Source organism: Dipodomys spectabilis, unplaced genomic scaffold, assembly GCF_019054845.1.
Source record: "Dipodomys spectabilis isolate Male_0828 unplaced genomic scaffold, ASM1905484v1 ptg000266l, whole genome shotgun sequence".
Classification (NCBI taxonomy): Eukaryota; Metazoa; Chordata; class Mammalia; order Rodentia; family Heteromyidae; genus Dipodomys; species Dipodomys spectabilis.
The window spans coordinates 1,070,796-1,092,638 of NW_024870943.1; the positions used below are offsets into that span (position 1 = coordinate 1,070,796).

At 47.6% G+C, this 21,843-nt stretch overlaps 2 pseudogenes; one reads left to right on the forward strand and one right to left on the reverse strand.

Moving 5' to 3' along the window:
* LOC122125527 overlaps positions 1 to 4,531 on the reverse strand; it is a 70,375-nt pseudogene extending 65,844 nt beyond the window's left edge.
* A 2,374-nt stretch (positions 4,532 to 6,905) lies between these two features.
* Positions 6,906 to 7,149, forward strand: LOC122125485 (annotated as a pseudogene).
* Positions 7,150 to 21,843: the final 14,694 nt, after the last annotated feature.

A 21,843-nucleotide genomic window follows, 5' to 3' on the forward strand; every position in this document is an offset into this window, starting at 1 on the left:
ATGCCACAGGATTCCAGAGACTCACACACAGTGAGACCAAAGGAGAGTAGTCTTAGGAGAGAATCACAAAGGCCCAATGCCTAAGCGTCTCTTCATATTTATATAAAATATATAAAACAAAACCCAAGATGTGGAAACAAAATACACATATATTTTTTGGTTTTAGCTTTTGATACTTCTGTGTTCTTTATCTGATAAAGAGTCTGTTCTCATGTTATCACTGAGAGGGTACAGGGAGGGAAAAAGGATAGAAAGAAAAGTGCATCCATGGAGCTCACAGGACACCGATGAATGTGAACTGCACAACTCATGGGTAGAGATGGGAGGGAGGGGCTGGGAGGGAATGAGAGAACAGCGGACACTCACTGTACAAAAGGAAATGTCCTCATTCTCTGACTCATGCATGCCATTGTAATCCTTCTGTATATCCCTTCTATAATAACAGTACACATGTACAAAATGGGCTGTGCACAGCAGCTCACACCTACCATCTAGCTAGCTATACAGGAGGCAGAGTTAGAGAAATGGAGTCCAAGGTTAGCTTAGGCAAAGGTGGAGATCCTAGCTGAAAAATAAATCCAAAGTGTAGGGTGTGCCTCAAGAAGGGGGGCACTTGCCCAGCGAGCACAAGACCCCAGTTCACAGCCCCAGTTGCCAGTATGAACACAGGTCTGGATGAATGTGTGCCTAGTGACTCTGCCTTTTCTTGGTTGCCAGAGATGCCTTACACTTGCTCCTGACCATCGCTTGCTCCGGACCACCACCAGAGCCGATGGGTTCACACTAAGGGCACACACAAGGGTAGCCCCCCAAGGGCCTCATGCTCTTTTACCAGTGTAAGTGGTATGGAGTGCGAGTGGGCAGTCCTGTTTCTACCTCAGCTCCTTGTCTGTCTGCAGCTTCTACTCCTGGGCAGGACAAGAGTCTCCCTTGGAGCTCAGGACAGAGAGCTTCACTTTCCCACCTTTCCAGGTCCTTCCCGTGTACAAAGCAGGGCGAGTGACAGCTTCCCAGTGTGAATGTGCCCCCCTGACCCTGCCAAGATCCAGCCCTGGCTTCTCTGCCCAGGGACGTCAGGCTGCCCGCTCCCATGCAGGACAGACACGCGTCCCTCTTCCCTTCAGCCTTGGCCCTGCATGTGCACTGCAGGCCTCACGCACCTCAGTGAACTTGTCGGCCACCATGGAGCGGACATGCCAGGACCTGTCCTCAGCCACATGGTGCAGTGTGGGCATCACCAGGGCCCCCAGGTCCTCCTGGGGCAGGAGCTGGGCAATGTTCACACTCACCTCCACCGCCAGCAGCCGCACAGAGACCTGGGGAGCAGAAGGAGTGCTGAGTGTCCATGGGGCATAAGGGCAGAGGGCCCAGTGGCGGAATGGGGGAGGGGGAAAAGGGGGGAGGAGGGAGGGTGGAGCAGGGACCCACCTGTTCATCAGAGGCTAGGTTGGAGAATATGGGGATGATCTCACTCTTGACGTTGTCCAGCTCTAGGACCTTGGTGAACTCCCCCAGCTTGGAAGATGTGGCCCGTCCCACCATGGGGGTGTCATCTGAACAGAGGTTTTGTAAGTACCTGGGGATCTAGACTGGCGCTGGGCAGGAAGAATTCAAGAAGCCAGGAGAGATCAGAGGGCGTGGACCCTTGGGTGCCATGGTTGTTTCCCAGGGCATAGGAGGCTTCATTCAGGATAGGAGGAAGAGTAGGAGGGGGGCCTTTGGCCAGGGCAGACAAGGGAGCAGCAGGTACGGTTACTGCGCATTCATACTCACATGGGAGGGGGAGGGGACTGCCACTGAGGCCCAGCAGGTGAGCTGACCTGAGGGGACAGGACAGGGGCAATTGGGCAGGTGGTGGCAATGGAGCCCCGTATTCACTGGTAGAGCTCTCCTTTCACAGCGCTGGACACTCACAGGTAGCAGAGGGAGAAGAGGCCGCAGGCCAAGGTCTGGGAAGTGAACCAGTCGCCCCCCCGCCAGCCATTTCACCAGGGGCATGAAATGGGCTTCGAGGTCAGAGGGCAAGTGCTCATGGGAGATGGCCCGCAAGGACTCCACTGCGTTGTCCCGCACCACTGTCTCCTCGACCGTGGCGAGCGACTCCAGTGGGGGCTGCAGGGGCGGGGGAGGGGCGGGTGGCACTGATGCTCTGCTCAGTCCTCCAGCCTTGAGGCCATCCCCCTAGACAGCACCCAGCCCCCCTACCAACCCTGCTCCATGGCTCCTGTCTCTGCTCCAGGGATGAGAACAAGGACCCCGCATGCCACTCACCAACAGGCAGTGCACGTACTCTGGGCTCCCCACCAGGCCGGTAAAGGTTCCCAGCTGCTCAGCCAGGGCCAGAAGGATCTCATCCTCATCATAGATGGTGTCTATAGGGGCAGGGCATTCCCATCACAGCCCACCCTGGGACCCCGGCACCCTGGGATCCCGGTCCCAAGATCACAGGCTTGCTGTCAGTACCCACAGTTTTCCCATATGGCCAGCACAGAGAACAAGATAGGAGCTGGGGATGGGTGGGGGAGCACTGAGTGACAGGACCACTCTACACCCCTCAGGGAGGGGAGACTGAGTCCCATCCTGTGCAACACTGTGGCAAGCAGATTTCCTGTTCAGGTCAGCTCACACTCTCAGCACAGTTCTCTGCCAAAAATCCTTTTCTATCTGTTCAGACTCGGTTCAGCTACTGCCTCCTGGAGACTTTGCAGGCTGTCCCCTTCGCCCAGCCTGCCCCCAACCACCGGCCCCTGTCCCCGGCTCCCACCCAAAGACAGGGTCAAGCCCAACCACAGTCTCAGGCCTCAGGCCTGGGCAGGGCAGGCCAGGACACTGGCGATCTCTGGGATTCTTCCTTTCTGACCTAGGACTCACCACAAGAAGCGCAGCACCCAGGGCTCAGAGCACCACCTCGAGAACCCTGAAACTACACTGCTGTCCTTTAAGATGCGAGCCTGGCATTTTGCTCTACCCCACGATCATGCTGCAGTAATCGCTTACAAAACCAATCCTGCATGTTCTGCTGGCGTGAGGCTGAGGCTTCTGCTTTTCTGTCTGGACAGCACCACCTTTTCCCAACAGACATGGCACCTGCCACATGCAACTGGAGATGCTCCCAGGCAGCAAGTCCAAAGAAGGGACCTTACATCCCTTGGAGCTCTGAGCCCCATGTGTCTAGATACCTGGCAGCTCTTGGTCTGAAGCTTCCACATTCCCCCCATCCCAAGCCCCAATTCTTTCCACCCATGCAGGCAGAACATTGTCTGATGAGACTGTCCTCCCAGCTGACACTTAGGTGTTAAACGGACTGAACACTCTCCATGTCTCTAGTACGAGTCACACGACTGTGTCCACCTGGCAGAGCCCGAAGCAGGTCTCAGGCTGGGAGTCTCACTCCGGGTCTGCGGCTGCTTTCCAGCAGACTTTCAAGAGGACATCCTGCCTCCACCTTTCTCTTCCTCAGCCTTCCCTCAATGCAGTCCTGCAGTACATAAAGCTTGTCTACCTGCCCCTCAGCCTCTGTACCCCATCATCTAGGGCCTCTGCCAAGGGCTTCTCTTATTAAGCAGAAGCCATCTCCAGGCATCCCCACTGCACTGGGCCCCACGATTACCCACCTGTAAGGAAGGGGAGGAGTTCACTTCAAGTCCTTTCCACTCCAAGGGCGAAGGCGATGGTGGACAGCTTCTTGATGCTGTTGAGGTGAAGCTGAGGAGAGAACAAGGAGGGAGAATGTCAGTAATCCCAGACTCAAGGGAGCTCCACAGTGCTGGGAGCAGACGCTCAGCACACCCACCATGCCCTCCTCTGACCTGGAGCTCACAGTTCAATAGAAACAGTGCACTTTCCGAGTTCACTTAAGATCAGACACGCTGCCCACCACTGGCTACTACACCACATACTCCACTTAGTAGCAGCCACAGCCTAGCATGCACGCATGCATGCTCTGGGCCAGGCCCTAGACAAGGCACACACACCTGCGACCTCACTGAACCCTCAAAGCAATTGTACAAGGTGCTAAGCTGGCTCACAGTGTCAATCCTGTGAGGCACAGCATAAGGCAGAACCTCTGGCCAGCTCACAGAAGTAAGAGGATGGCTGGCAGAGCAGGCATTTAAACACAAGACTTTTGGCTAATGGTGATGATGAGAGAACAAACAATAGCATAGTATTACTACAAAAACAAAAGTCAGGTATGCTGATGCACACCTGTAATCCCAGTACTCAGTGAACTGATGTGGAAGATTTGTGACTTCAAAACCATAGTAAAATCTTTTCTCGAAATAACAATGACAATAGAGGGGCAACCTCAGCCATGTTGTGGGCAACACCATGGGTGAATGGGAACCTGAGACTGTACAAGTGGTTCTGGGTGCACAGTTTCTGGCTCATTAACTCCCTCTGGAATGCAGGCCATAGAACCTGAGCTTTGTTTCAGAAGAGGGCCATGGTAATTACTGTGCCCAACGTTTCCATCTCAGAGCCATCGCAGCAGAATCCTGACCAGTGTCTGATGGTACATCCCAAGACACATTACGGAATGGGTTCAGCCCCACGTGACAACAGGAGGGCCACAGGGTACAGGTGGAGCCACTGCTAGGCCCCCAGCCTGGCCTTGTCAGCACCCTGTCACACCCTTTCTGCTTGATCACACTTTGACACAGTCTTCCCCATCCAATGAAGTCTGCATAAAAAAAGAGAACAAAACGAGAGGTTTTGGAGAGCTTCCAGAGAGCTGAAGATGTGAGAGTTTGTGGAGTGTAGGGAGTGTAGGCAAGACACTCGGCTCCCGGGGCATTGCCATACACATCTTTTCAGTAGCATCCTTTATGGTGAACCCATGAGGATTTGTCCCTGGTCCTGATTCCTTTGAGCTGATCAGCTGCATGTGGGGGCAGAGTCAGAAACACAGCAAGCAACCTGGACCTTCACATCTGCAGCAGGGGAATTAGGGTGAGAACTGAACCAAATTAGAAGGGCCGGGCTGTGTCTGCTGTTCCATAAGGAAATGCTCTGGTGGTAGAGCACCAGCCAGTGAGCAAAAGCGTCAGATACCCAGTTGAAGTTCTAATCTCAGATAAAAAAAAGAAAGAAAAAAAGGAAATGCTTGCTTTCTATTGGGGAGAAACGATCACACTTTTCAGGGCCAAAGCTTTTCTGTGGACTGTGCTGGAAATGTGGAGAAAAATCAGGGAATTTTGTTTGTCTTTACACACGGGCTGTGAGCTAGTTCCCAGTCCCGAGACAGTGTTAGTGAACAGGAAAGTAGTATATATTGGTGAGTGTTTCCACATCCCATGTTAAGTTTACTCTGAATTGAGGGTCGGTCCTAGAGCCAACCACAGTGTCATCCTAAGCACCCCTAAGTCTTCTCCTAAGCTGTAGAAGGCTCAGTACACAGAGGGCACAGTCTGGGAACAGAGGCAGGGGGAGGCTGAAGATACACCCATAAGTCCAAGAAAATCAAGAACCATAACTGGGCCTGAAGTGAGGAGAGGAGCTCAGAGCGGATCCCCATAGTATCTGTGAATGTAAGCCACTGGGTGAGGCTATTTCCCAGCAGCCCCAGAGAACAGGGGCATCAAATTCTCGTCGTGTGTTCACATGAGGAGAGAAGCATCAGGGAGACCCTCCCTCCTCTGAGGAAACCAGGCTGGGAGCAAGGGACACCCGCCTAGGCCAGCCTGTGTAGACAAGTCCTAACCCCAAAGCTCCAATTGTGACCACTGCAGTGGACTGCAAACACTCCCTGTCTGCTTCTCCTGCCTAGCTCCAGTGCATGGAAAACAATGACATCCCATGCGCTGAGTGCAGTGACATCGCTGAGACCAGCTAACCCTGGTAGGCCCAGAAGGCCTCCTCCCCCAGGCCATGGCAGACCAGGAAGCTGCACTGAGGTGAAGAGTAGGCCCCACATCCCGGGAAGGCGAAGAGTGACTGAGAGCTTCCCTGCAGATGAGCCTCTCATCAAGGCATTATGCATCTCTTTAGGATCACAATGGAACTGATGAAGAGTTAGGTAAATAATGCAGCTGGGCTTAGTGATGTGCACCTGAAATGCCAGCACTGAGGAGGCTGAGGCAAGAGGATACTAGGTTCAAGGCTAGCCTGGACTACAGAGTTGAGACCCTGTCTTTAAAAGCAAAAAAGGGACTGGGAAAGTGGCTCAGTGATAGACTGTTTGCCTTGCATGCAGGAGGCCCTGGGTTTGATTCCTCAGCACCACATAAGCAGCAAATGCCTGAAGTGGCACTGTGGCTCAAATGTTAGAGCCATAGCCTTGAGTTGAAGAGTTGAAGGACAGTGTCCAGGCCAAGTTCAAGCCTCATTACCGACCAAAAAAAAAAAAAGAATAGAAAATGAGGGGCTGGGAAGTAGGTCAGTGGTAGACTGATTGTATTGCATGCATGATGACCAGAGTTCAAATCCTCAGCATCACCTAAGCAGAAAAAGCCAGAAGTAGTGGTGTGGCTCTAGTTGTATAATGTTAGCCTTGAGCTGAAGAGCTGAAGAACATCACTCTGGCCCAGAGTTTAGGCCCCACAATGGACAGAAAAAAAAACAATAGAAAATGAAATATTTAGGCATATTCTCAAGAATATGTAGGTCCTTGAACACCATATCTACTGTGGCACTATTCACCACAGCCAAGAAACAACCCAGAAGCTCCATGGTGTCTGCAGAGAAATGAGTGAAACTGAACATGGTCATGTGGAGCAAAGTCAGCCAGGTTTAGAGCACTGGAGTCAGAGGCCTAACTGTGGATGAATGCATGAAGAAGATGTAGCCTAGTCAGTCAGTGCTGGAGTCCCCGGCCAGAGGCGTGATCTTCATATACCACCCCTCCGGGTGCCTCTGAGGACCTTTCATCAGGATTTTTCAGTCTGAGGCACAGTTCAGTGTCCAGGATGATGAACGTTGACATGGATGTTGATGCTGAAAATCAGATGGAACTGGAGGAAAAAGCACGACATTAATCAAGTGTTGGAACTCCAACACACACTTGAAGATCTCTCAGCAAGAGTAGATGCAGTTAAGGAAGAAATCCTGAAGCTAAAATCAGGAGACCACGTTTTTGGACAATATATAGAAAACCTCATGTCTGCTTCTAGTGTTTTCCAAACAACTGACATGAAAGGCAAAAGAAAGTAAGGGATTGAGTTCCCCTCTCATTTACGGAATTGCTGCTTCTCTCTCCCTCTCTCTCTCTTTTCCTTCTCTCCATCCCTTCCCCCACCCTCCTTCTCTCCCCCCTTTAAAACCTGGAAAGATTCCAAACTTTACAGTATCTTTGTTTGTGGCTTCATTGAATGTTTATAAAAATAATTTCAAATCTAGGCAAAATTAACTACTTAACAGGGGACTTTCATGAGTCTGAGTATTATGTTAGTCTAAGAAAATGTGCAGATGTGTTGTAGAGACTTTATAATTAGAATTGCATATATTTATGAAACTTGAAAATGAATGTTTTTTTGAATTTGCTTTTATTACATGCTTACTTAGTAAGATATAGAAGAAAATAACCATGTTGTGAAAATGTGACCAAAATCATGTACTGAATAAACAGCTGTATGTATGTACCTGTTCACCATTTTGTGCCTCTCCTCCATCTGCCTCATCCTCCCCATTTGCCTTCTCCTAAGTCAAGATAGTTTCACATTTGTAAAAGTGCTTTGAGTAGTAATCACCCGACAGTAATCTGATCTGTAAGTCCTGAAGTTAACCAAAACCTTGCCTAAAATTTGTCAGTTGTACTTTCTAATAATAAGATAGGAGTGATGGTTTCTCTTTAACCATTTGAAAACAGATTTGGGCTATAAAGAGGATTTTAAGTTGCAACTAAATTATCAAATTGAGATCTGTTTAAAAACAAAAAACCAACTTATTTTGCACCAAATAACTCACTTGCTATCTGAAAAGATAAGAATTTTGGTTATGGGCTGTGAAGGTGGTTCAGTGGTAGAGTGCTTGCCTTGCATGTATGAGGCCTTGGGTTCCATTCCTCAGCACCACATAAGCAAAAAGAAAAAAGCCAGAAGTGGTGTTATGGCTCAAGTTGTAAAGCATTAGCCTTGAGCTGAAGAGCTGAGGGACAGCCACCAGGCCTAGAGTTCAGGCCCAACAACTGGATCCCCTCCTCTAAAAAAAAAGAATTTTGGTTATGTATCGATTAGAAGTAGAAAGTCTGGGAGGAATACATAGAAATAGGTAATGAATAATGTGATAAATGTAGCAACCAATTCCAAATGTTTTCACTCCAATTTTGTATTGTCTCTGGCACAAAACAGATTTCCAGTGAATATATATATATAAATATAAATATAAATATATGAAAATGGGTTAAGTTTGACTGATCTTACATACACCACATGCTATGCTATTCCAACTCTAGAGTTTGGTTGCAAGGTTTATTTGTTGTACCTAGTCAATTAACTGTTACCAAATTCCTTGAAGAGTATACTGGTGTTAGAATCATGAATGAGATAATTTTATTTGTATAATAATTGGTAAGCTCAGTATTTTTATCTCACTCTGTAAAGGCAACTAATTGGTTGGTAGAATTTTAGGCATTCTCATAACAATTTCTAAAAATTTAGTTCATAGATTCCATTTGGTAAACGAATCAATATCAGCAGTAATATTAAGAGATTATACTAGGAAACGAGATCCACTAATATAGCTTATGGTTATTAGATTTGAACTACTTTAATCATGGGATAATCTTATGTGTTAGTGTAAGATTTCATAAATGACTTTAACTATAAGAAGATGTAATAGTCATACTGCAAACATCCCTTTTGCATCCCTTTTGTGACCTAATTTTACAAATATTTAATATGGTGTTGCATTTCTGCTTTGCTGTTTAAGAAAAAGATGTTTCACACACACACAAAAGATGTAGCCTATTTTCATCACAAAGTACGAATAGGCCAGGAACAAGAAGGAAATCCTGTCATTTGCTGCCACATGTGTAGAACTACAGATCGCTGTGGGAAATGCAAGAAGTCAGACACAGAAAGGTAAATGCATGTTCTTGAAACAGACAAAAACAAGGCAGAGGAATTGTCAGCAAGACCAGTAGGGTCCAGGTGAGGAATGGAGTCCATGCAATGAGGTAGACCAGAAACCCAGGGTGAGGAGTCACTGCTGATCCTCTCCTGAGCACAGTGACAAATTTCTGCTTCAAAATCACCACTGCTAATGATGAAAATGAGTAGGGAATTAGAGAATGAAGCTACCTCCTCAGAAATTACCAGGCATGAAAATAGATCAACCTGCTTTCAGGAATATGCATGAAATACTTACTTCTAATCTCCAAATGAGGTCTCTAGGGATGAAAACATTTTAAGAAAAAAATGGCCATTATTGCCAAAGAAACTCCTGTACAGAAATGTCTCATTCTTTTTTCTTTCTTTCTTTTGGGCCAGTCCAGGGGTTTGAACTCTGGGCCTGGATGCTGTTGCTGAGCTCTTTTATTCCAGACAGGCACTCTACCACCAGAGAGTGGAGATAAGAATTGGAGATAAGAATCTCATGGGCTTTCTTCACCAGGCTGGCTTTGCACCTTATTCTCTGATATCAGGCTCCTGAGATTGCATCAGTACAGGGTTCCATTTTTCTTTTCTAACACCATATATGATGATAAAACAAAAGGAGACTGAGATGAGGAAGGCTGGGAAGGTGGCTCAGGGGTAGAGTGCTTGCCTAGCATGCATGAAGCCCTGGGTTCAATTCCTCAGCAGCACACACATGAAAAAAGACAAATGGTGCTGTGGCGCCAATGGTAGAGTGCTAGCCTTGAGCAAAAGCAGCTCAGGAACAGTGCCCAAACCCTGAGTTCAAGTCTCAAAACTGGAAAAAAAAAAAGGGAAGAGACACTTTGGGTAAGAATCTTTGGGGACACATGGCTTATACACCGCTGAGGTTGTTTACAGTCATCTCGCTTCAGGCCTTAGTGTCTCTTGCCAGCCTACTGGGATCCAGGAGAATTAAGCGACTGCACCACTCCCCTGTCCCCTGGAGAAGCACCCACATGAAAGTGAAAAGTGTCTTGATAATTGTCACATGGGGGAAAAGAAAAAGTTTACTGAGAACTTGGCTTGCCACCCCAGGTGAAGGGAAAATCACCACTCCCGCGGGAGACGACCACAGCTGCCGCCCTCCTGGACCCCTATCTAAGTAGCCCTCTGAAGCTCTGAAGTGCCCATGTGCATCTCAGAAATGACCCGCCCTGCCACGCACATCCTGAGAAAAGAGGCGAGCACTTGTGTTCACTGCCACTGGAAAGGCGCAGCCTGCAGGAGAGACCCCTGGTTCCCAGCTCTGGGTAAGGTATCACCTTAGGATCAGGGATTCTGCATTGATCCTGGATGCATAACAAAGCCACAGGAAAGGATAGGAATGGGCTAGGACAGTGAAAAGAACTGGGGTTCTAGGCCCCCCACCCCCAAGCTCTGTTGATTCCTCACTTCTTCTTCCTAACAGAGTCTGTCCTGGTTTATGACAAGTGAGGAGGAATCCTGAATGTCCATGGGCTGGGGAAGATGTGTTCACATCAGCGACTCTAGAATGGCATTTGAACCTAAAATTGCCCCTCTTGTTATCTGTCATTCACCTCTTCCTTCACCCGCACCATCCCCACCACAGACCTGGTTCATCTTCCTGGTATTTCTTCTGTGCAATATGGGCTCGGTGTTGAGGAAAGAGTGACACTTAGGACCCACGCCCACAGCCAGTGTATTGAGGTATAAGTGCATGTGACCATGTGTATGTGTCACCCATGTTTCAAGTTTCTTCCTTTAGTTAGTCAGAGAGCTTGAACTTGAGTCTTGCCCATGTTCCTTGAACCCATTTTGCTCAAAGCTAGGCCTCTACCACTTTGAGCCACAGGTCTACTTCTGGTTTGCTGGTGCTTAACTGGAGAAAAGAGTCTCACAGACTTTCCTTCTCTGAGCTGGCTTTGAATTGGGAATCCAAGGTCTCAGCCCCTGAGTAGCTAGGATTACAGGCTTGAACCACAAGAGCCTTGCTTGTTTAGAATCTTAGATCTGATTCTACAGAGGAGAAATGGAGCCGTCTTCATCTCAGAACCTGACTCACCTTCCTTTCATGCCATTTCTCCAGGCTCACCCATTTCCATGAACATGCCATCTTCCTCTTCACCATGGATGAATAGAATTGGATTTTTCCTAATACATGAGATACATTAGGAAAATATTTCTGGTGGTCTGAATACTGGATGGAGAATGTTGAGTTCCCTTGGAACCATGCAGGCCTCAGTTTCCCAGGCCAGAGCCTCTGGATGAGACTCAAGGAACAGAGAGGATGGGAGATACCCATGTGCTTATGGGGGTGATCCTCTTAGGCCAGACTGTGGTTGGGTTTGTGGGTAATTTGTCTCTTCTCTCCCATTATCAATTCCTTTCCTGCATGGGGAACAGGATGAGAGCCACAGACTTGATTCTTAGGCACTTAATTGTGGCCAACCTCCTAACTCTTCTATTTAGGGGTGTTCCCCAAACCATGGAGGTTTGGGGCTGGAGAATTTTCTTCAATGATGTGGGGTGCAAAATATTCTTCTATCTTTGCCGAGTGAGCAGGGGAGTGTCGATGGGTAGCACTTGCTCCCTCAGCATCTTCCTTGCTGTCAGCATCAGCCAGGGAGACTCCAGGTGGGCAGGGCTGAAGAGGAGAGCCCACAAGCACATTGTCTCCACCATCTACCTCAGCTGGGGGGTCTCCCTCCTGGTGAGCATTATTTTTCTTATGTACATGACTGGACCCAAAGCGCATGACAACATGACGAGCTTAAAGTCCTATGGATACTGTTCTTCCGTGCGTCACGATCCAGCTGCTGATGTGCTGTACATGGCCATACTGTCGGTGCCTGATGTTCTGTGTCTGGGGCTCATGCTCTGAGCCAGCACCTCCATGCTTTTTGTCCTGTACAGACACAAGCAGAAAATGCGACACATCCAGAGGACGAGTGTCTCCACCAGAGCCTCTCTCGAGTCCAGAGCCATCATAAGCGTCCTCCTCCTGGTGAGCGCCTTTGTCTCCTTTTATACCGTGTCCTTCATCTGTCACATTTGCTTGTCTGTGATTTACAACCCCAGCCCTGTGCTGTACCTTATAGCGGCATTTGCTATGGGCTGTTTCCCAACCCTCAGCCCTTTCCTGCTCTTGAGCGGACACTCCACTCCCTGCAGCCTCCTCTACATCTGCACAAAGAACAAAAAGGTCCTCCCCTGAGGACCACCAATCTTGCATCTCTGCTGAACTTTGCTTGGCCATTCAACAATCTCCACACCTAGAAAAAAGTCATCTGCTGAGAGATAGAGGTGTGCACACATGGCCACACATGCACATTTGTATGCTATATATCTGTGTGTATGTTCATCTGTCTCTATTGTGCTGGCCCACAAAATTATATGAAAGTGGAAATGTTAGATTTTGAAATAATGCTTATTAGATCATGTCAACTTCTTCCAGAGAATCTGCCCCATTACCTGTTGGTGGTGTCAAGTTTAAGATAAACTGGTTAAACTCACCTAACATGTTTTCCTAATTCTATTGTGAGTCTTTTGATTTTTTCTTTCTCTCTTTAATAGTTCCCTATGCAATGAAGCAAATCATTCTTAAAGCCTTTTCTGTTCTGGAGAATAAAGTAGTTGGAAAGAAAATAGCAGCTGGATGGTGGTGGTTGATGGCTGTATTCTGATTTCCTGAGGAGGCGGGATATAAGAATCACAGTTCAAAACGAGTCTAGGCAGAAAACTCTCTGAGACTCTTGTTTCCAATAAACCACTAAAAGAAAAAAAAGATGGAGGTGGTGCTCTGGCTGAAGTGATAGAGCACTACCTTTGAGCAAAATCGTCCCAGGGATAGAAGAGATGCCAGAGTTCAAGCCCCACGATTGGCACAAAGAAGGAAAGAGAGAATGAGGGACACAGATGGACAGATAGACAGAGACAGACCAAGGAGAGCGAGGGAAAGCCAGCAAAAAAGGAAGGAAGGAAGGAAGGAAGAAAGAAACAAAGGAAGGTAGGTAGGAAAGAAGGAAAGAAGGAAGAAGGAGAAGGAAGCAAAGAGGAAGGAAGGAAGGAAAGAAGAAAGAAAGAAAGAAAAGAAAGAAAGAAAGAAAGAAAGAAAGAAAGAAAGAAAGAAAGAAAGAAAGAAAGAAAGAAAGAAAGAAAGAAAGAAAGAAAGAAAGAAAGGAAGGAAGGAAGGAAGGAAGGAAGGAAGGAAGGAAGGAAGGAAGTCCTGCTGGTGTAGCACTGACCACAAACATCAAGGCTCCTTCCTGACAGTTACTCCCTTAGTCTTGTCCGTGTTTATTTCTTATACATAATTTATTTTCACAACTGTTTCTTTTCCTGTGTGGTCTATGTTACATATCTCTAGACTTTCTGCTAATTCAACAAGGACACTAAGTGTACTTTTGAAAAAGCACAGTTTTTAATGTAAAGTTATTGTTGCAACACGAAGGCTCCTTGAGAAAGTCCCTTGCTTGGCTATTGTGACATTTCCTGCAGTGATCCTCAGGTCCCTTTTTGTGAGGCCACCTTACCACAGCATCTGCGGTGCAGGTCAGGGCTGCTGTGCTGAATGACAGGAGGGCCTCTGGTCCAGGGCTCTCCACCTTTACCCTTTTCTTCTCAGGAACGAATTTCAGGGTGACAGCAAGCCAGAAGTAGCACTGATGCCCTGGAGACAGTCACCAGCCCTGAACACAAAAGCTCAGGGACATGCCCCAGGCCCTGAGTTCAATTCTTGGGATGGGCACAGAAAAGGAAAGGAAGCAGATGGCAGGCCTGCCTCCAGGAGCCATCCAGGGACTATGCCAGGTGATGAGTGGACTGTGGGCTCTGAGCTAGGCGCCTCCTCCTGATCCTGAAGTTCCCACAGTCACCCCACCACAGAAAGGCTTGAACCACAGGCCCTGCTGTCCCTGCACTCCCTCCCCTCACACTGGCTTTAGCCAGATTCCCTCCACGCCCATGCCCTTATGCAGCCAAAAGTCATTCCACCCAGCACACACATGCTGGGGTCTCCTTGGAGAGTTGTCTGGTGTCATTATTAACATCACACACACCTGGTCCTCTCCTGACCGCTGGTATTCCCGTCCCCAGAGGTCTTCCCTGTCTGTGTTACCTTGGAGAGAGTGGATGTGGACTTAGCCTCGTAGCCTAGGGGCAGCGCGCACCCTCCACCAGCTCCCTGCCTGCTGAGGGGACGCAGGCTTTCCCTGTCCCCACCCCACCCCCTCTTCACACCAGCTCCCCAGGAGCACCCCACCCTTCACCCACCTCACACTCTGTCTTGAGCATGATCCAAATCCAAGACAACCCACGCCCCGTGCTTCCCCTCCCCCACAGCGCTCAGCAACGCTCCACGCGCTTTTCCTCTTTTCTTTTTTTTTTTTTTTTTTTGGTTGGCTGTGGGGCTGGAGCTCTGGGCCTAGGCACTGTCCCTCAGCTCTTCAGCTCAAGGTTAGGCTCTGCACCCCATGCACTCCTGCAGTCCACTGGAAGCACAGCCTTCCGTTTTCACTCTGACATGCAGCCCTCCCTGGACTCGTTACTTCTGGAGAGTTCGCACATTCAGGACGTCTCTCTCCATATTTGTCTCCTCCTTTCTTCCTGAGCACCCTCAGTTCTGCGCTACCATATTGTTTCCTGTCCACTGTGTCCTTGCCATGTGGTGTCCGGACCCCCGACTCCTGTTAACCTGACGCACACCTGCCGGTCTGAGCTCACAGCAAGCTCCTGACTTGGCTTCATTCACAGCGGCACCTGGTGACTATGGTCAATATGAAGGAGGGATGAGACATGCTGGGCAGGACGAACTCGGAGCCAGGAGAGATCAGAGGGGGTGGACCCCTGGGCACCATGCTTGTTGCTGCCTAGAGTATAGGAGGCTTCACGCAGGATAATAGGAAGAGGAAGAGGGGGGACTTCAGCCATGGCAGGTCAAGGGAGCAGCAGGTAGGGTTACTGTGCATTCACAAACCTGTGGGGGGGGAGGGGACTGCCACTGAGGCCCAGCAGGTGAGCTGTCCCGAGGGGGCAGGACAGGGGTGGTGGGGCAGGTGGTGGCAGGGGAGCCCGGGACTCACTGGGGGAGCTTTGCCTTCACAGCGCTGGACACTCCTGGGTAGCAGACGGAGAAGACGCCACAAGCAGAGGTGCGGGAGGTGAACTAGTTGCCCCCACCAGCCATTTCACCAGCAGCATGAAGTGGACTTCGAGGTCAGAGGCCTAGAGCTCGTGGGAGATGGCCCAGAAGGTGTTGGGAGCCGACAGTAATGTTTAAAGGTCATCTTGACCCTGGTGCTCACTTGAAGGCACATACAAGGAGCTGGCTTTCTTGAAGAACACCAGGTACCTGGAATTGCTTTGCTATGTCTGCAGAGTTTGTTTTACTTTCTACCAGTTGACCTTGTCCTGTTTTTACTGCACTCTGTTTTTACTGAAATTTTCCTTGTTTTTCTGGACTATTGTAACCTTATGTTACCTCTTGACTTCTAATTGTATATATTAGGGAAAGTTAAAAATAAACGGTTTTGCAGTCTTGAGCTGCAGACCTCCCGACCGCATCCTTTGTCTTATGTCTTTATTTTTCCGCATCCTTGCCCCCTAATTCAGGATTCCCTTTTGTTGCCTGCAGGCTCCGGTAAGTGACGCCCGAACAGGGACCTGAAAACCTGGCATCAAGGCAGAGGCCCATGCTAAGGTAAGAGGACGTGTCTGGAGAAAAAGGGCAGGTGATAGTATAGTCGGGAGTAAGAAATTATGGGGCAAGGTAACAGCTGTACATTATATGTGCAGGCTCTTTAGGGCATGCTTCAAGCTCGAGGAGTGAAAGTTGGACAGAGTCAGTTAGAGAGTTTCTTTTGCTTTGTCAAGGAAGTATGCCCCTGGTTCTCAGAGTAAGGAGTCATTAGTTTAGAAACTTAGCAAAAAAAAAAATGGACAAAAGGATTCAGGGACACTATGATGCAAATGGCTTGTAAGTTAAAACATTGCTGCTTTGTAATTGTCTGGTATCTGTGTAGCCTGCAGGTTCTGTATTGGGGTTGGCAAGGGTCTTAGCGGACGCACTATAAGACAGCCAACTGGGCCAGTGGGAGACATCCCCTGGATCCCCATCAGGGTAAACTATCCACTAGTGGGGACATTTGGGCCCTCCTTAGTCTAGCACTTTCTGTCTGACAGTCTACAACGTGCATGCTGTAAATGTGTTTTGTCTCAATGTTTGTGTGTATGTATTTTGGAATTCTTGGAATGTTTCTTCTCTCAGATTCATCCTCATAGGAGAGCCCGGTGTAGGCTGGCTAACACCCCTTCAATATCTATTTCTCTCTAGCTCCTTCTTTGTTACTTACACTTTAAACTGAACCCTTTCTCTCCCTTTCACTGCCACCTTTTCCACCCTCTCTGGATCCAGAAGTAAAGGAGTGGTGAGGGGTGAAAAACCTGGAGGATCTAAAAATAACTTAAAAGGGCTGGCAGGGAGAATTCGCAGCCTGATGAAACTGCCACTGACCACCTGCAAGTGACACCAGTAAGATCTTAGCCTCGGGCCTTGGCCCAGGGGGTCTGAGTATGGGGGAGAACCTGTCAGTCTGAGGGGAGGGCTGCTAGGGACTTTTTTCACTTGCCCCAAGATGACTGGGAATTCTCCTCCACCTTGGAAGGCCCCTGGGTCAATGTTTGCAGGAATCTAAAAGAAAAATCCTCCGGAGGCGAGTAAAGGGGATTCGAGTCCCCTGGTAAGTGGATTTGAGTCCCACTTGTGAATTGTGGTGAGATGTCGCGCCATTCACTGAGACCTGATTTTGTCTTTGTAGCCACTTGTCTGTCTTGTTTACTTCAGTGTATTTTCTGCTATGTTTTCTGAGGTAGGGATAAACTGGGGGCCCATTAGCCCCCAATTCAGCCTTTGGTTGTTGTCTTCTCTAGTTCTGTTTTAGAATTGATACCAGTTTTAAATGTATGTACAACTGATTTTGATTTTTTCGCGCTTTAAGATCTGTGTGCATTTTGTATGTGTTTGTGAACATGTTCAATGGAAAAATTATCACCATGCTGTAACAATTGGGTAAGTTTAAGTTTAAAATTCAAAAGGTTATGAGCTTTGGACATTACAAAAATTTTTAAGAATTTTCCCATTGTTTTAAATGACTTTTTAAGGATTTTTTAACTTAGAAAATTAAAAATTCTGGTATTTTAAAATGCATAAGTCTGTTTACACTGTAATCAAGTTATTTGGCTCAACAAAAATGCCTTGGCTGTTTGGAATTTAGTTCTCTTGGCTAAAATTTGGGGATAAATATTAAACGTTTAAAAATAAAAATTTGTTTAACACTGTCAAAGACATTCCCTGTTCTGTCTGTCAAAAACTGTATTTTCATTCAAAAACCAAGAGATAAGAAAAGGAAAAAACTTAAAAGCCAACAAAAGACCTATCTTTAGGGACAAGGGGTAAACAGGCAAAAGTACAGTTCAGCTGGTCATACATGGTGGGACGGGCCATAGGAGGAGTCCACACATGGTAAAAGAGGACAAACTGGCACAAACCCAGTTCATCTTACCCTAAAGAGTGAGACTAGGTGCTTGCCTATTCCATAGGAGGCGCCAAGTGGCCCAGCTTTGTTCTGTCCTTTTTCTTTACAGAGAAATACTAGAAACATGATGGTAAAAATTAGTGATGTGATCATCTGCTTAGTATTGCTAAAACTGCCCCTTGGACTTAAAAAGAAGGTTAAAAAATGTATTTGTATAATATGACTTGCTTTCAATGATGTTCTACAATTAGGATATGTTTTTAAAAGTCATAAAGGTGTTAAGTCTAGCTTTTGGTACAGGGATGGTGATTGTAATTCTTGAATTAAGGAAAAATTGTAATTCGATTTAAAAGTTTTAATGTGTATCAGTTTTAAAACAAGCAGCCAAGAGACAATAAGTGACACTTGGCCTCAAGATTTTAACGGTTTTTTTTAAATTGTAACTAAAAACTAAATTATAAAATAATAAAAGAGATTAATAGGAGGCTTAAAAAATAGGAATGGATTTCTGGGTATAAAGTTTAAAAGTAAAATTGTTCTTAACATTTGTCTCAAAGTGGAAAAGTTAAGATTAGGAAAATAATTGCTTAGTTGCTATTCCAGTTTACTCTTATAGGTTTTTTAAGTTTCCAGCAAGCCAAGAACAAAGCACAGAGGAGTCTTACAAGTTTGTCAGATGGAACTTTAGCTCTTAATAAGTTCCAGGTAAGAGCATGCTTAAAAGCTACTTCTATGTTGACCACCTTGTTGCTTTTAATTGGAGTAAAGTGGCTTTTTATAAGACTCATTGATCTGCGAACTGGTTCAAAGCCAGCCTGGGCAGATAAAGGTCCTTGTGTGACTGTCACCTCTACTCAGCCAGCAGAATGCTGAAAGAGCAAGCAGAGTTGCTTTGGGACTCATAGTGGCAGAGTGCTAGCCTTGAGTTGTAGAGCTGAGGGACAGAGCTCAGGCCCCCAGTTCAAGTCCAGAGACCAGCTAAGGGAAATACAAATGAGGCATTTATCCCAGTGTAGAGAAGACATTCCTGGTACAAGAGGAATGGAGGAGCCTCCAGAGGGAGTCAGCCACTGCTTAGATGACAGAAATGTCAGATCCCAGAGTCATTTGTGCATGAACTTTCAAAAATTGGTCAGAGCCAGGAGGTCATGGGAAGATAGTTTGTAAGCATGCCTAAAGTCCATGACTATCTACCTTATAGGGACAGAAACTTGTCAGTAATCTGTGATAGTACTAAAAAGCTAAAGTTATAAAATGTGGGGGATGGTTTAAATCCCAACCCCTGTATGTGCCCAAATCCCTAATAGGCAGTACTTTTGAACTAAGTCTCGCTACATAAAATTTATCTGCTCAAGAAAAAAGTTTGTAAACCTGAGAGTGTGTTCCTATTAACATCTGTCTAAAGGCCTGCACAGGTAACTTAGGCATTGTTAGGGTCACTAGAGGTCCTCCTAAAGATGCTTTTACAAACCAAAGTGCTAAACAAGCTACATTGCTGTAGCCAAAAAAAAAAAAGTCCGGCATTTATCAAAACTTAAAATATTTTTCTTAATGACATCTAACCCTGGTAAACCTCTTTGTAAAATAGACTAAGGTTATAGGTTCCTGGGTAGGTAGGATCAACCCTCCTGAGTCAGCTTGAAGAAGTTACAGAAGATGAATCTTTGCCCATCATCCCCTTTTTAAAACAAGGGACCGGGGCTGGGAAGGTGGCTCAGTGGTAGAGCGCTTGCCTTGCATGCTTAAGGCCCTGGGTTTGATTCCTCAGCATCACTTAAGCAAAAAGAAAAATCCGGAAGTGGCACTGTGGCTCAAGTGGTAGAATGCTAACCTTGAGCTGAAGAGCTGAGGGACAGCCTCCAGGCCCAGAGTTCAGGCCCATGACTGGACCAAACAAAAAAATAAAATAAAACAAGGGACCAGAGTCATTAAAAAAATGTGACAAAATAGACAAAAAAAAAAAAAAAGACACGGGAAATACTAGTACAGGCCTGAGCCCTCTATATCTGCCTAAAAAATCAGCCTTATTAAAAAAAAAAAAAACTATCTAGTTAAAAAGGTTGTCATCTTGGTAATTTGTCCTGGGCTTTCGTCTGAACAGTCTTAAAAACTATTGGGACCTCACCCTGCCAAGCCTATGTATTACTTGTATCCTTAACCAGTCTGTGTAGAAATTTACAGCCCAGCACGTGGTGTGACAGTCCCTTGGAGCCACTGAGAGACCCTGCTGCAGCTGCTGCTACAGCCTGACAGTCACCTGGAGGAAATCTACATCGTTACCCTGACCACCTCCTCATGGAAAATGTAGACTAACTCCTACCTGATTCCATCTTTCGGATGGCTTCCCTAATTCAGGAATCTCTTTCATTCCCGCAAGGCTCTGGCAACAATTACTCCACCGCCTCGTCCTGCACCACCATCTCCTCCACCGTGGCCAGCGACTCCAGTGGGGACTGCAGGGGCGGGTCAGTGGGGTGGCACTGATGTTCTGCTCAGCCCTCCAGCCCTGAGGCCATACCCCAGGACCCCAGGACAGCACCCCGTCCAACTCCCAACATGGATCCATGGCTCCTGTCTTTGCCCTGGGGATGGGAACAGGAACCCTACATGCCACTCACCAGCAGGCAGTGCACATTCTGTGGGCACCCCACCAGGCCAGTGATGGTTCCCAGCTACTCAGCTAGGGCCAGAAGGACCTCATCCTCATTGTAGATGGTGTCTGTAGGCGTAGGGCATTCCCATCACAGCCTACCCTGGGCCCCGGCACTCTGGGATCTCGGCCACAAGAAACCCAAGCTTGCTGTCAGTATCCAGAGTTTTCCCATATGGCCAGCACAGAGAACAAGATAGGAGCTGGGGGTGGGTGGGAGAGCGCTGCATGACAGGGTCACTCTGTACCCCTCAGGAAGGGGAGACTGAGTCCCATCCTGTGCAACACTGTGGCAAGCAGATTTCCTGTTCAGGTACAGCTTGCACTCTCAGCACTGTTCTCTGCCAAAAATCCTTTCTCTCTGTTCAGATTCGGTTCAGCTACTGCCTCCCGGAGGCTTTGCAGACTGTCCCTCCAAAAGCCTGCCCCCAAGCACCGGCCCCTGTGACTGGCTCCCACCCGAAGACAGCACCAAGCCCACCCATAGTCTCAGACCTCAGGGCTGAGCAAGGCAGGCCGAGGCACCACCGATCTCTGGGATTCTTCCTTTCTGACATAGGACTTGCCACAGGAAGCACAGCACCCAGTGCTCAGAGCACCACCTCCAGAAGTACGACACTACACTGCTGTCCTTTAAGATGCCAGCCCAGCATTTTGCTCTAGCCCACAATCCTGCTTCAGTAACTGCTCACAAAACCAATCCTGCATGTTCTGCAGGAGTGAGGCCGAGGCTTTTGCTTTGCTGTCTGGACAGCACTACCTTTCCCAAAAGACACGGCGCCTGCCACATGTGACTGGAAAGGCTCCCGGTCAATGCAGTCAATTTGGCCTAGAAACCCCTCCAAGGAGAGAGCAAGACTAGCATTGGCTCGATTGAGCCACTCAACGTCTGCCACCCGAAAAAGAAAAACAATTTAGTGAGGATCCAAGCCATAATGCCTTTGGGCTTGCGTCCTTCACTTGACAATAGCAAGTTGGTGTGCCTGAGAGTACACCCGAGGTGTGCCCCGCCAGGGGAGTGTGAACCCACTCTAATGGCTCCCCGCTTTGAATTAAAACTGCAGAAATCAGTGTAACACCTAGAAACAACCAAAGATAAATGGGCTCAAAAATAGAATACCTCCTCAGGGAAACTGCATCCAGGGCTTCTTGGAACTGCAAAAATATTGCCCGATGGCTGTCTGTAATTGTAATAACTTCGTGGGGCATCCTGTCTTTTAGTAGGGCAAATAAAGGCACAAAACTATCTTTAGGGACAGGAACCCATGGCAACAGCCAAATGATTTCCCTAAAAGGCTCTGAAGTTGGGTTAAGGTCAGAGAGGCTGGAATATCCAGCAAAGGCTTAAGGGCCTGGCCTGAGTCAAGGTAAGGTGGGTTCCAAGCACCTTAAAAGGAGGTACCTTTTGAATTTTATTGAGAGCTATGGTAAAACTCCCCTTTTTTAATATGGCGAGAACCTGGGCCAGAAGGCCCTCCAGGCGGCCCAGGTCTTGGTGCCCCAGGATTATATCATCCATGTAGGCATAGGCAAGGGAGGTATCTGAATCAAGCATAGGCCCTAAAAGTGTGGCCACATATTGTTGGCAAAAGGCCAGGCTAGAAGGGATGGAGAAAGCAAACTTCTC